A 13,812-nucleotide genomic window follows, 5' to 3' on the forward strand; every position below is an offset into this window, starting at 1 on the left:
TACAAGATAGAGTATCACTGTAAACTATTTAAAATAGATAATAGTCTATTATAGAATCTTTTAATTAAACCTGTTGTTTATTTAATATTTTACATACTAAATTAAAAATGAGTGTATAAATCTATGAATATATGAGTGGCAACAAATATTAAAATAAAATGGATTTTATTGCAGCACCATAAAAATCAGAAGTTATTGATCTACTGTTCAATCAATAGGGAAGATATTCAATATATAACATTAAGTACACACAATTTGATAAGATTAACATTATTCAACTTCAGATAATATTTTCAAAATTATAATGGCACTTCTATGTTTTCTCACTTTTAAAAGGTGAAATATGAGTAAATGGTTAATTCAGAGATACCTTAGTGGTATTTAATCGATGTATTACAAATCGTACTATTATGGGTGTATGTTTCACCATGAAACAATATAAAATCTTTAAGAAGCAAAGATTTTTCCAGGTACCACTTTCTCCATTTCTTCATTTTCTCTACTCCTTTAAGTTTCTTGTCTTCTTTGGATGTTTAATCTCCAAAGTAAATTAATGATACCATTTATATAAAGGTGGTAGGATCTTAATTATCCTCTTCAAATAAGCTGCATTTTCAAATATTAAGCTATTTTTATTTAATAATAAAGAATTAATCTGGAGGCATGTGGTAGACCACACACCCCTCCCACCAAAGATGTCTATGCCCTAATATGTTACGTTACAAGGCAAAAAAGAATTAGCAGCTCTGATTACAATTATGGATCTTGAGATGGGGAAGTTATCTCAGGTTATCTGAGTAGGCCCCATCTAATCACAGGAGCCCCTCATAAGCAGAGAATCTTACCCAGCGAAAGTCAGGGAGACGTGATGAAAAATACAGGAGAAATTTGAATTATGAAAGGGATTTAACCCACCTTTATTAGCTTTGAATGTGAAGAAAGGGGCCAGGAGCCAAGGAATATGGGTGGCTGTAGAGATAGGAACAGTCTTCAGCTGACAGCCAGTAGAAAATAGGGACCTCAGTCCTACAACCTTAAGGAACTTAATTTTGTCAAAAACCTGAAGGAACAAAAAAATATATTCCCCCCTCAAGCTTTCAGAAAGGAACACAATCCAGGTTACACCTTGAGTTTAGCTTGCTGAGACTCATGTCAGATGGACTTCTAACTTACATAATAGTAAGATAATAAATTTGTGCTGTTTTAAACTGCCAAATGTGTAGGAATTTATTACACCAGCAATGAACAGTATGTATAGCAGAAAACTAGTACATAGCATTGCCAGAACCATGAGGGAGCTCTCCCAGGACTGGCTTGTCTTCTCTAGGCTACTGTCAAATCCTATCATAGAGGGGGCAGGTTACTCCTGCAGGAACTAGACTTGTAGGTATAACCCAACTGCTAAAGGACTCATAGAAGGGAAACAGCTAAATTCCACCTGAGCGTCAGTTCAGCTTAAACCCCAGTAAAGGGCAGATACTTGAATCTCCACTGAAAATGTTCTATTATTTCTGCTATCCAATATGGTAACCTCATGCAGCTACTGAGCACTTAATATGTGACCAGTGTGACAGAGGGTGTGAATTTTTAATTTTATTTAATTGTAATCCATTTACATTTAATTTTATATCTGCACGTGATGAATGGCATAGCTCTAGAGAATGGTTGTTGGAGGGGTGGAAGGCAAGTCAGCCAGGCAGTACTCACACCCTCTTTCCCCCTCAGCTCACAAACGGAGAAGCTACAGAGAGAAAAGCTCATACTGAGTCACTATTCATTGCTCTCTGAAGTATGCTAAAGAACTGTGGAAAGAAACAGAGAACTAAGATGCATAAAACACAAAAAGGTCCACACCAGTGGGCCTTTCTAATTGAGAAAGCAAACTTCTGTGACATTGTCTTCTATGGATTGGTAAAGAGAGAGCTTCAGGAAACCTTTGTTGCAATTGGCTTATCAGGCCAGATGTTCAAGAAAGTCACATCCAGTCCAGTATGGCACTCAGGAAAATGACTCTTCAGAATGGAGGCAAGACCAGGAAAGAAAACATGGGTTCTGACAAAGCTCCTATTTAAGTCACCACAGGCTAAGGGCTTTACTAACATCAGCACATAATTGGTACTTGGCAACCAAAGCATACTCTAAGGGAAGAGACTCACTCTTGTTAAAATGAAATGGACCATTCTGGCTGTCTCAGCAGCTCCAGGCAACCGACCAGTCAGAACCTGGATAGACTCCTTCAGTTTCTCCTTCCTCAAAGGTCTCCTGGCTCTAATAATAAGAGTCAACACCAACCCCAGGGACCAAAGGTGAGCTGTTTGGGCTCTCAAGTTCTGCCCCAAACATAGTTCCTGATCCCTGTGCCTTACCTCTCACTCTAGCTATTTTTTTTTAAGTATCAAAAGAGACAAAAAAAAAGAAGAAACTATATGGAAGATAAAATAAATAGCAAAATAAATTTTATAATCCTGCTGACCTCACTAAAATTCACTTAAGGAATCAAAGGGCTCATGCATGTGCTCCTTGCTATGTTTTTTTCCCTCCTAATACCTGACCTATCTCCATGAGGTGGGCACAGGAATTGATGTCATCCATAGACACAGCTGAGCTTGGAGTAAAGTGGAAGGCTACGAGTCCAGTGCCAATGCCTTTTATGAACAGGAGACATGAGGAGTATGCAGTAAGATGGCAAAAAAAAAAAAGGAGAAGACAGAAGTATAGCCAAATGGCACAAGTCTCAAAGTTTCAGTGTTTTGTGTTGTTAATTATATGAGTTGCTGTTATTTTTCATGAGAGGTAGGAAACTAATGGCCTGCAGCAGCCATGGAGAGCACAGAGGATCCTGGCCCCATTTTCTGACTCTGAGAAACACAGTGAGAAAATAAACAGGTGTGGTGGGCAGATTCTAAGATGATCCCAATAACCCATACCCTAGTATAACACCTACCCCTTGAATGTGGCAAGACATATGAATAGGGTAGGATATCCTCATTATAAAGCAAAGGTAAAGAGATTTTGCAGCAGGAATTATGGTCCCTAACCAGCTGTCACTGAATGAATCAAAAGGGAAAGTATCCTGGGTGGGCCTGACCTAATCAGTTCAGCCCTTAAAAAGGGTCTAGAGGTCAGAGAGATTCCCCTGCTGGCCTTGAAGAAGTAAGTGGCCATGTTGTGAGAAGGACTATGAGAGGCCTCTAGGAACTAAGATTAGCAAGAAAATGGGGACTTTAGTCCTACAACCACAAGGAACTAAATTCTTCCCAACAACTACATGAGCCTAGAAGAAGAACAGAGCTCTAGAAAGAAAACATCCTTAGTTGAGAACCTGACTGCCTTGTGAGACCCTAGGCAGAGGGCCCAGCTAAGGCATGTCAGGACTCCTAACCTACAGAAATAGTGAGATGATAAATGTACATCGTTTTATGCTGCTAAATTTGTGGTAATTTGTTGCACACCAAGAGAAAACTAATACAAGAGGGCTGCAGGGTTGGATAGCCACATGTAGAAGACTGAAACAGGATCCACATCTATCACCTCTCACAAAAATCAACTCATGGTGGATAACAGACTTAAACCTAGGACATGAAACTAGAAGAAAACGTTGGAAAAACTCTTATAGACATTTTCCCTCTAGGGAAAGAATTTATGAAGAAAACCTCAAAGGCAATCACAGCAACAACAAAAATAAATAAATGAGACCTGATCAAATTAAAAAGCTTCTACAGAGCCAAGAAAAGTATCACGAGAGCAAACAGACAACCTACAGAATGGGAGAAAATATTCACATGTTATACATCCAATAAAGGGCTGACAACTAGAATCTACATAGAACTCAGGAAAATCAGCAAGAAAAAAATCAAACAACTCTATCAAAAAGTAGGCAAAAGACATGAACAGAAACTTTTCAAAAGAAGGTAAACTAATGGCCAACAAACATATGAAAAAATGCTCAACATTTCTGATCATCAGGAAAATGCAAATCAAAGTTACGATGAGATATCACTTAACTCTAGTGAGAATGGCCTTTATTAAAAAGTCCCCAAACAATAAATGTTGGCATGGATGTGGAGAGATGGGAACACTGATACACTGCTGGTGGGACTACAAACTAGTACGACCTCTATGGAAAGTAATATGGAGATACCTCAAAGAGCTATAAGTAGAACTACCATTTGATCCAGCAATCCCATTACTGGGCATCTGCCCAAAGGAACAAAAGGCATTCTATAAAAAAGACATTCGCACTAGAATGTTTATAGCAGCACAATTCACAATTGCAAAGATGTGGAAACAACCCAAGTGCCCATCAACACACGAGTGGATTAATAAAATGTGGTGTATGTATACCATGGAGTTCTACTCAGCAACAAAAAACAATGGTGACCTAACACGTCTTGCATTATCCTGGATAGAGCTGGAGCCCATTCTACTAAGTGAAGTATCCCAAGAACGGGAAAACAAGCACCACATGTACTCACCATCAAATTGGTATTAACTGACTTAACCGACCAACACTTAAGTGCACATATATTAGTAACATTCACCAGGTGTTGGGCAGGTGGGAGGGGGGAGGAGGATATGGGTATATTCACACCTAATGGGTATGGGGAGCACCATCAGGGAGAGGGACATGCTTGAAGCTCTGATTCAGGTGGGGCAAAGACAAAATATGTAAACTAAACATTTGTACCCCCATAATATGCTGAAATAAAAAAATTAAAAATTAAAAAAAAAGAAAATTAATACAGGAGGGCTGCAGGAGAAATCTTTGAAGAGAAGCCAGGCTTCACTTAAGACAAGGGGAATATCCTTGGCCACTTTCAACCCTGAGGCTCACTGCCCCTCTTTAGGTGCATATGCTCACAAAAGCACAGAGTGAGTTGCTTGGTCCATTCTCCCTTCTCCTCTAGGTTTAGCTTTAGCTGCTAAGGAAGTAATTCCTGGAAAACAGTCAGTTCTGATATGGCCACTCTTGTTAGCTCCATATTAGGTGAGAGAGGCAGAGAGAGACAGAGACACAGAGAAAGGTGTGGGGGGGGTGTATTGCTAAATTTCTTAAAACAATCCTTACTCATGGAAAGATGGGTTTAAAGGAAACGTTTCATGGAAATGTTTGCATAGCTACTGGCTTTTACTCTATTCATACTTTGTCAATAGTCACATGCTTCCATATATATCTTAATACCACAAGTTAGCTATCTTTTTATTCTCCCTAAAGTTTTATTTTTCATGAGATTTTGCACTGGGGCTAGAGAAGTGGCCAAAATGGTTTCACTGGTCAAGTTTTCTTATCCTTGATTGAGCAAAGTTGAACCTGTACATGTCAAGGATCTGAGTCACTGTTTAATTTGATATTCCTTTTAGTAACGTTACCCACACTTCTATTTTATATCTAAAAATCATCATTTTCTTAAACCAGATTATCTTTAGAGTTAGCTTTCTTTATGGGACATTTTTGATCCCCGTACCCCAAAAGTTTTTATCACTGTTGGAGACATATTTTTCCAGTAATATGTAAAGAATCAAACAGCCCCTTTGAGCTGCAGATGCTGGGTGGCTTGCTAGGCTCATGTGCTGATAGCAGTCCCATGTTAGTACCATAGCAAAATCAGAAATAAATACCCTAAGTGGACCCAAAGGGCTGCTTGAAAATACTTTGATGCATGACTATCAAACCTATAAATGCTAAGGATTAATTTTGCTGCCTATAATCATATGCATATGTGAACTGCTGTATATAGCCATGCATAATACACACATAGCATCATTTTATTTTCCCAATTACTTTCTATTATAGTCTCTAGGAAGATGCAAAAATTATAAAGTTTTTATGCAGTCACATAAGTATCTCTTACACAAGCATATTCTGGGGTATAGCACAGCTTCTGACATAGAGTTTCCATTTGAATTCTTACATATCTCTTAGCTTCCTTCATTATAAAGTATCTCTTTACCACAATGTGAATGTGCTTAATGCCACTGAACTGTACACTTAAAAATAGGTAAAATGGTAAACTCTACATTAAGTATATGTTACCATGATAAAAAAAACATTGCTTCATCAACCAGAAGATGGTGAGAACATACAATAAAAATTCTGTAGAGAAGAAAATTTAAAGTTTCTTGTGCTAGTTCAGTCCCTCATAGTAGGAAAGATAACTAAGGATCAAAGAGGTTGGAATAACTTATTAAAGTACAAACAACGGACAGGGAGATGCTAGCAAACCTAAAACTATTTTATAGACTTGTGAAAATCCAAAGACATCTTCTAGAACTAATCTACAGGAAGAAATAATAATTCCAGTTACTATCTGTATGTGACAAGATTCTAATTCTAGTTGACTCTTGAACTTTTTGTAACCCTACATGCAGGCCCACTCTGCAGTGTAAGGTGGAACAGATGACGAAACTAAGCCACTTGTGACTGTTTCTGTCCTGTATTTACTGTCCATAAATCGAACATTTCTTACTCTTATTGAGCACAAATGCATCCAAGAGGAAAGAGTTTTACCTTGGCTCTCACATCCCAGGATTCTACTGAGAACTTGAAGAGTATTTCACTCTCCTTTTTTCACAAGCTGACAGTCACTGACTATGTTCACCCAGCCTTCCCTATGACCACTGTGGCCAACTCAACCTGAAATATGACAGTATCCAAAGGCAGATTCAGGAAAGTAATTCCCAGTAATCAGCATCATTACAAGAAACAGACCTAGAGCATCCAGGAGATGTGGCATTTTTATTCAAAACTCCAGAAACAGCTCTGTCAAATTCATCACATTTCTTTCCCTGCTATGAGAATTTCATCATAGTGCCCTCCAGTGTTTCATAAAACACTACCTAAAGTAATCTCTCATAGTCTGAAACAGATAATTACATTTAGCAAACTGACATTTTAATTAAACTTACTTTCCTTATAATTCACTGGTAGTCTTGGGTTATACAAATCACAGAGGATTTGAATAAGCAAAGCCTTACAACCAAGATCTAAATGCTTCATTCCAATTTTCAAACGTTTAGTAAGGTATTTTTTTTAAACATCTAAATCAGAATGTAGAATGTAGGTAATCACCTTTCAGTTTAGTACTGCTTTTATTATTAAAAATATGACTTCTAACTAATTCATGTTAAAGACTAAAATTAGTCAATGATTGGTATGGCCATGTATATACTTAAATATAAAATGAGATACTAAAATGTTACCTAGGAAACACAGGCTTGGAGGGTTATAAAAAGACCTCAAGTGGCTTCCAAATTTTCTTAAGACCCTAGAAAAGTAAAAATGAAATAAAACCCTCAATTTACAGGCTGACTACAGTAAATGAACCAACAAAAGAAGACTCATGGCAGCATGGATCTTCCACCATTTCAGTCTACCGGGGATAGTTTACATGAGACCAGTTGGAAGTGATAATTTTTAGAAAGAACAAAAACTTCTGTATAATTAAATATGTGCAAAAGTCAATTAGTATATAAATTCTTCTTGCCAGCACTGCAGATATTAGCTTTGTTGGGACCAGGTTTCTAAGCAATCAGTTATAATCTTTAAAGAGCTAAGTCAAGGGTTAAGACAAGCCTTGCTGATGAAGGGGTTACTGAGGCTCTAGATCAGCACCACACTCACCTGCCAAACACCTGTCAGACTGTCAAGATGGAGACCAAGGGAGAGCCCAGAGGCAGAGGAAGATAGAAAGGTCAGAGAAAGTCAGTTATAACAAAATTGGGGAGAGCCACCTATTAAGGACGAGGAGAGAGACTGAAGGAGAAAGGGAAGGGGGTTGTAGCATAGATTGTTTAGGGTAAATATAGGGGGAAAAAAGTAAAGAAATGAAGACTGCTGGGAATGGGAAGAAAAGGGGCATAGAGAATTTCTGTCCCCGTGCATAGCAAGACTTCCACACCTTGACAGGGTCTGATATCTACACTTAGAGAAGAATGTGGTTGGACAAGGGAGGGAACAAATAGCATCCTTTCTACTCACCAACCAGGCTTGAACCTCAGTTTGGTTAAGGCTGGCACTCAAGTATAAAAATGGTAATAAAAAGCTAAACAAGCCACACTTAGGACATCAGGCAAGTCCTTCCCAGCATTTCATAGAACTGAGAACATCAGAGTGGAACTGAAAATCTCTTTTAACTGGCCTTAAAGCTTGGCAGAGACAATATAAATTGCTAATACTACCCATGAAAACAGGACTCCCAGGGCCTTAGAATCCACAGTGGCTATCATGTCAATTCTCAGGTACCTTCTCTACGTATCCCCTTTTACCCACTGCCTTGCTAATCACACTGGGCTTCATCTCTGGATTATTTTCAAATCCAAGGCCTGTTTAGTTCCACCATTCACCTACTATATCTGACATCTTTCTCTACTTTATTCACATTTTGTTTTGTTTTCGAGTACATTTTACTGCCCTGCTTCTCAGAGCTGTCCCTTCTAACTCCTTCTTGCCACAGCATCAGCCAGGTTAATCTTCCTTAAACAACTTTAATCATATCTCCCATCCTCTCCAAAGTCTTTAGGAAACAAAATATTGCTGCAGCAAAGAGGAAAACTACGGCTTCCAAATCAAGGCCCTTCACTGCCCATATCCCTACCATTCCCTGAATTCTGTTAAGCTAACTTGACTCTCCTTCCCCAGATTTGGAGAAGTTGTTCTCACTGTGCTCAGTGAACTGTGCTCATTATTTTAAAACTGCTCTCACTTCACTCATTTTACTCAATAACTTGGAAGTGTCTCTTCTCCTCTCCCTTCCACTTATTCAACTGACTGGTTCAAATCTCATATTTTCCACAAAGCCTACTTGATTACTTTACAAAGGGTTTGGAAAAAATAAAGTCTTGGAAATATACTTGCCTTCATGCAAATTATTATCTAGGCAGTTTCCAACATATCTGTGCCCTTTACATGGGGAATCATTAACTGGCAACAGCTGCCAAGGGACCAGGGCGCAACCTTTCCTTCCTGTTACAACTACTTAGGAGTGCGCTCCTTGACTTCTTCATCTCCTTCATCTTCCCTTCCCTGTTCCATTCCTCCTCCCCAACCCCATCCTAGGCTGTGCTGCTCAGGATGAATCTCTCATTCTAAACATTTGAAATCTAATCTTACTGCTTAAGCTGGTCCAAATCCGAGTCTCTGATGCAGTAGTTGATATGCCTCTTCATTCAATCATTCACACTCATTTAAATGTTTCCTGACCCCTGGCTCTAAATTTGGCTACATGTTAGGATCACTGGGCAACTTTAAAAGAAAATATTAATGGCCAGGCCCATCCTTAGAGATTCTGATTTAACTGCCTTGGGACAGGGCAAGTCATTAGTATCTCTCTGAAAAGGATATCTAGTTGATCCCAGCCTGGACTGGGAACCACTTCTCTAGTGCAGAACAATTGATATTTAAACCCAATTACTGAAAGTGTAAAAATAATTTGTACAGCTCAGTCTGTTTAATCACTCAAAAAAGAATGCAGATGGTATTATTTATGTAGTCAATAACTATTCATTGGGCACCTACTATGTACCAGGAACTATTCCAGCTGCTAAAAATATAACAGGGAACAAAACAAACAAAAATGCCTGTTCATAGGGTACTTATATTCCTAGTTAGGAGAGGGGGCAATAAATAAAATAAACAAATTATTTAGTATGTTGAAAGTTGTTAGGTACTATAGAGAAAAATAAAGCAAGGCAAGGTGGGTGGAGAAGAGAGAGAAAGAAGATGGGGTGTAATTTTGGATAGGCAGTCAAAGGTTATCTCATTGAAAAGATGATAGTTGAGCGAGGATTTAAAAGAGGTAAAGGGCAAACAAAATCATGTTGGTGTCTGGGGCAACAGTTAGTACAGTGCAAAGGTCCTGAGATGGAAACTTGCTTAACATTTTGGAAGATTAGTAAAAGCCACTGGTGCTGCATCAGAATGAATGGAAGGAAGACTATGAGGAGACTATCATGGTCAAAGAGGTGAGTGAAGAAGGGAAGACTGCATAGGGCCTTTGTAGGCCCTGTAAGGATTTCAGCTTTTGTTCCGAGGAATTTGGGAGCCACTAGAAGGTTTTAAACAAGACTGTGCCATGATCTATCTTACATTTTTAAATGATCATTCCAGCTTCTGTGTTGAGTCTAGAATATAGAAGCAAAGGTGGAAGCAAAGAAAGGCTATAATGAATTAATCTAGTCAAGAGATATCAGTGACTTGGACCACAATGACAGTAGTTGGAGATGATATGAAATGATGAGACTCTGTATATACAATTTTTGAAAGTAGAGTCAAGAGAATATTTTGCCAAATAGCTTAGGGGGCTTGAGAGAAAAAGAAGAGTCAAGGATGATTCCAAGGTTTTGGTTCGAGCAACTAGAAGGTATTGTTGCAACTAACCAAGTTAGTAGGAAAGACAGTTTTGTTTTGAATATGCCATGTCTGAGATGCCTAGATATCCAAGGAGAGATATTAAATAAACTTAGGAGTTGCCAACATATAAATGGCATTTATACTTCTAAATTTCATTTATAATTGTATTAGTTATATATATAAATGTTAAATTTATTAAGTTAGCTAGGTATAAACACTAGTCTTACAATTTATAGAGAATGAAAAAATAAATTATTAATTACCTGATTAAATTAATATGCAGACATACATACAGCAATAAAATATAATGCATAAAATCTAACCCAACTCTACAAACATTACATTAACAGCAATAGTGTCCCTAAGCCACCTAGGGCAGTTATAAGGCTGGATTCATTTCTTTAGCCTATCAAAGCATAATTTAGCCTTCAAAGCCCCAGTGGACATCCTCTGTAAATCCTCCTGGGATACCTTTAGAGAAGGAGGAGGAGAAAACTCTGACCTCTGTACAACCACTGATATTGCTCATTTTTTAATAATTTGGTCTAATTAAGCGTATGTTCCTCCCACTAGAGTCAAAAGCAAGCTACTGCAGGTCAGGACTATATCTTATTCATCTTTTTGTTACCAGCACATACCACAGTACTAGACACAAACACATTTATTAAATGCTTATTACTGAATGACTAACTTTGAAATCAGGATCAAAACTTTAGGGACAGTTTTTTTCATTTGTTTCCAGAAATCAGTGCTCCGTTCTTTTAACTACCTCAAATGCTAGATCTGCAGCTCTGATGCCACATGCTTTTAAAAAGTGTTCTATCTGAACATAAACTTAAATAACATGTAAATATTAAATAATAAAAAACAACATTCTCATTCCACACAATTAAAGGTCATCTCAGAACAAGAATCATAATGAGTTCTCCATTTACATATTTGTTCTTCAAATGCAGAACATTTTTTTTAAAGCCTCTGTAAGTTGTCAGAGTTTTGAAGTGTGTGGCAGGAATTTTGAGTAGTTCACCAAAATTTTAATCACTGTCTTCTACTGCAGAAATGTGAATTTGTTAATTGGATTTCTGCTCCTTCGTATACCAATTCAGAATGGATGCTCTGCTCTTCCTCTTTCACTCTGGCAGGCAGCACAGTCTCTAACTGACTTTTTTCTAGGATTTTTCTTTCCACCAAATCCCTTTCTTTTCTCCATATAAGATTTCTAGAGCTCACAAAGAACTATAAACAGCACTTAAAGTTAGTAGCAGCAAGCAGCCTTGTCACTTTTTTACCCAGCAGGAGCTAAGAACCAGAATTTCTCTTCAATTAAGAAATAAAATATTCACACTATTCCATTTAAGTAAGAAAAAAATCAAAGCTCAAATAAATTAAGGGTAAATTAAGTCAAATGTGAATGCAAGCAAGGAGAGGCTGCTTCAACTAATTGGAATGGTTGTGTACTTCTTTCATTTTCTCATACCGAGTTCAGCAGTCTACAAAAAAAGAAACAGTTCACGAAATTTGGAATCATTTTCAGTCACTTGCACCCATGTATCACACTTCAAAGGGTCAAAAGTTTTGGAAATATATTCCAAATGAAAGTTTTACAACTTATTTTTAAAAACAGTGAAATAACTAAAATGCCATTAGCCCAAGACAAAAGCTTATCATATCCAAGCCAAGTGACCTGTACATTGGCCTCTTGATTTTATGCTGTCTATTAAAGAGCAAGTCAAACCATTTCACTTTTTATTTTTAAATGTATTAAGCTCAAAAACAAAGGAATGACATTAATAATTTTTAAATCCATTCTCTGGCATTCCAAAAATGTTACAGAAATGTTGTACCTATTCTCTAAAATGTCTTTTTTTTTTCCCTTCCTGGTTTAGAATATGCAACCAGGACTTACCTTCCCAGCAAAAATCTCTTCATTTTACATTATCATATATGGGTCTCAGCTTAAAGCCAAAGCTCAGAGTAAAAAGTGCCTATATCTTAATTTCAGAAATTAATCTTCCTATTCTATGACTAGGCATCATTTCAAAGAGTGTATCAGAACCTTCCATCCTTTGAGCCAAAAAGCTGTGGTGCACAGAATTATAACAACCAGCTGGGCTACCCATAAGCTCTGGGCCTTCTACACTACCATAAAAAGATTCCCTAATATGTGGAGAAATACCATGAGGTGCCTGTCAATAGGTCACTACAGCTTCCCTCTGGGGTTTACTGCAAAGTCTAGAGCACCCTAAATCACCCTAGAAGAAACCAGATAATCTAAGCATATAGCAGCAGCTTTCTCTCCTTCTGATCTTGAAGCCATTTTTATGAGATGAAACATTCCAAAATGCATACATAATTCTCTGCCTTATCCCTGCCCTGAATTTCCCAAAGAGAGCCATAAGTCTAATATAAACAATCTAAAAATGAAGCAGTCAGATCACCCACACTAGTCAGAACGGAGTCACAGAATTTGGTCCTAAAAGAAATCACAATGTAGGTCTGAAAAAAATAGAACTTCTTCCACAATCTTTGGCATTATACTTGATTTAATTATTCATGGTTATTACCAAAGTTCCCCAATCACTTGTCCTAGGCAGTGAAGGAATGAACACTTTCAAGGTGAAAAAAAATCTTAGCAGAGTCATACTTTTAAAGGGGCATGTAAAGATTCATATTCAAAGTCCAAGTCGATAACTCTCCCAAAAATGAATCAGATCTCATTTGTTTTACTTAGTTTTACCTTGTTCTACAAAACAGTTTCAAGAAGCAACAGCATTTGGTTTACAAAGTATTTAAATTTGGAATTAATAACTCCTCTCATCACACTCGATGTTAAGAGCTGGAAGTGAATGAGCTAAAATTCTAGGTTAATGACTATGATAAAGCATATAGACAGTGAATCAGTCATCAGTTAAGAAATGGTAACCAGAAAGAAGGTCTTTATTTAGTTTTCCTTGATATTAAGTAACACAGAACAGGAAATTATGTTATCATTAAAGTAGATAATACAAATTTTTCCAAAATGAGAAACAAAATTTATAGCTTTGATTTATATATTAAAGCACTATTTTCTGATTCAAAGAACTGTCCAACTGTAATACTGTTCTCTCAACAAGTTTTGAACACCTATGAGTTCAAAAGCTTCAACCAACTGAAATGAAATTTTAAAGACAATATCCAGTGTACATCTAAGGTAAAACTTTAAATGTCAATCTACAATTTACCTTTATATTATAGAAGTATTGACATGATAACATATTTTATTTTTAATTGTCAATTAAAACCATCCAATATATAACTTCAAAAAACTAGAAACCAATAACCAGTAACTCAAATAACTAGTTCACAACAGCTAACTTCTTTCTTAGTCAAATATTTTTCTTTATATTTGCCTCTGAGGATTGACAATATAGATTATAGCATTGAGAAAACATCTCAATTTTGTTCTTGCTAGGAGCATGTGTGAA

General features: G+C 37.1%; 1 protein-coding gene across 1 annotated transcript in view; it reads right to left on the reverse strand.

Moving 5' to 3' along the window:
- FBXL17 (F-box and leucine rich repeat protein 17) overlaps positions 1 to 13,812 on the reverse strand; it is a 485,075-nt gene that overhangs the window by 303,789 nt on the left and 167,474 nt on the right. The gene's annotated exons all lie outside the window — the stretch shown is intronic.

The sequence above is a fragment of the Lemur catta genome, chromosome 12 (assembly GCF_020740605.2).
Source record: "Lemur catta isolate mLemCat1 chromosome 12, mLemCat1.pri, whole genome shotgun sequence".
NCBI classification, from domain to species: domain Eukaryota; kingdom Metazoa; phylum Chordata; class Mammalia; order Primates; family Lemuridae; genus Lemur; species Lemur catta.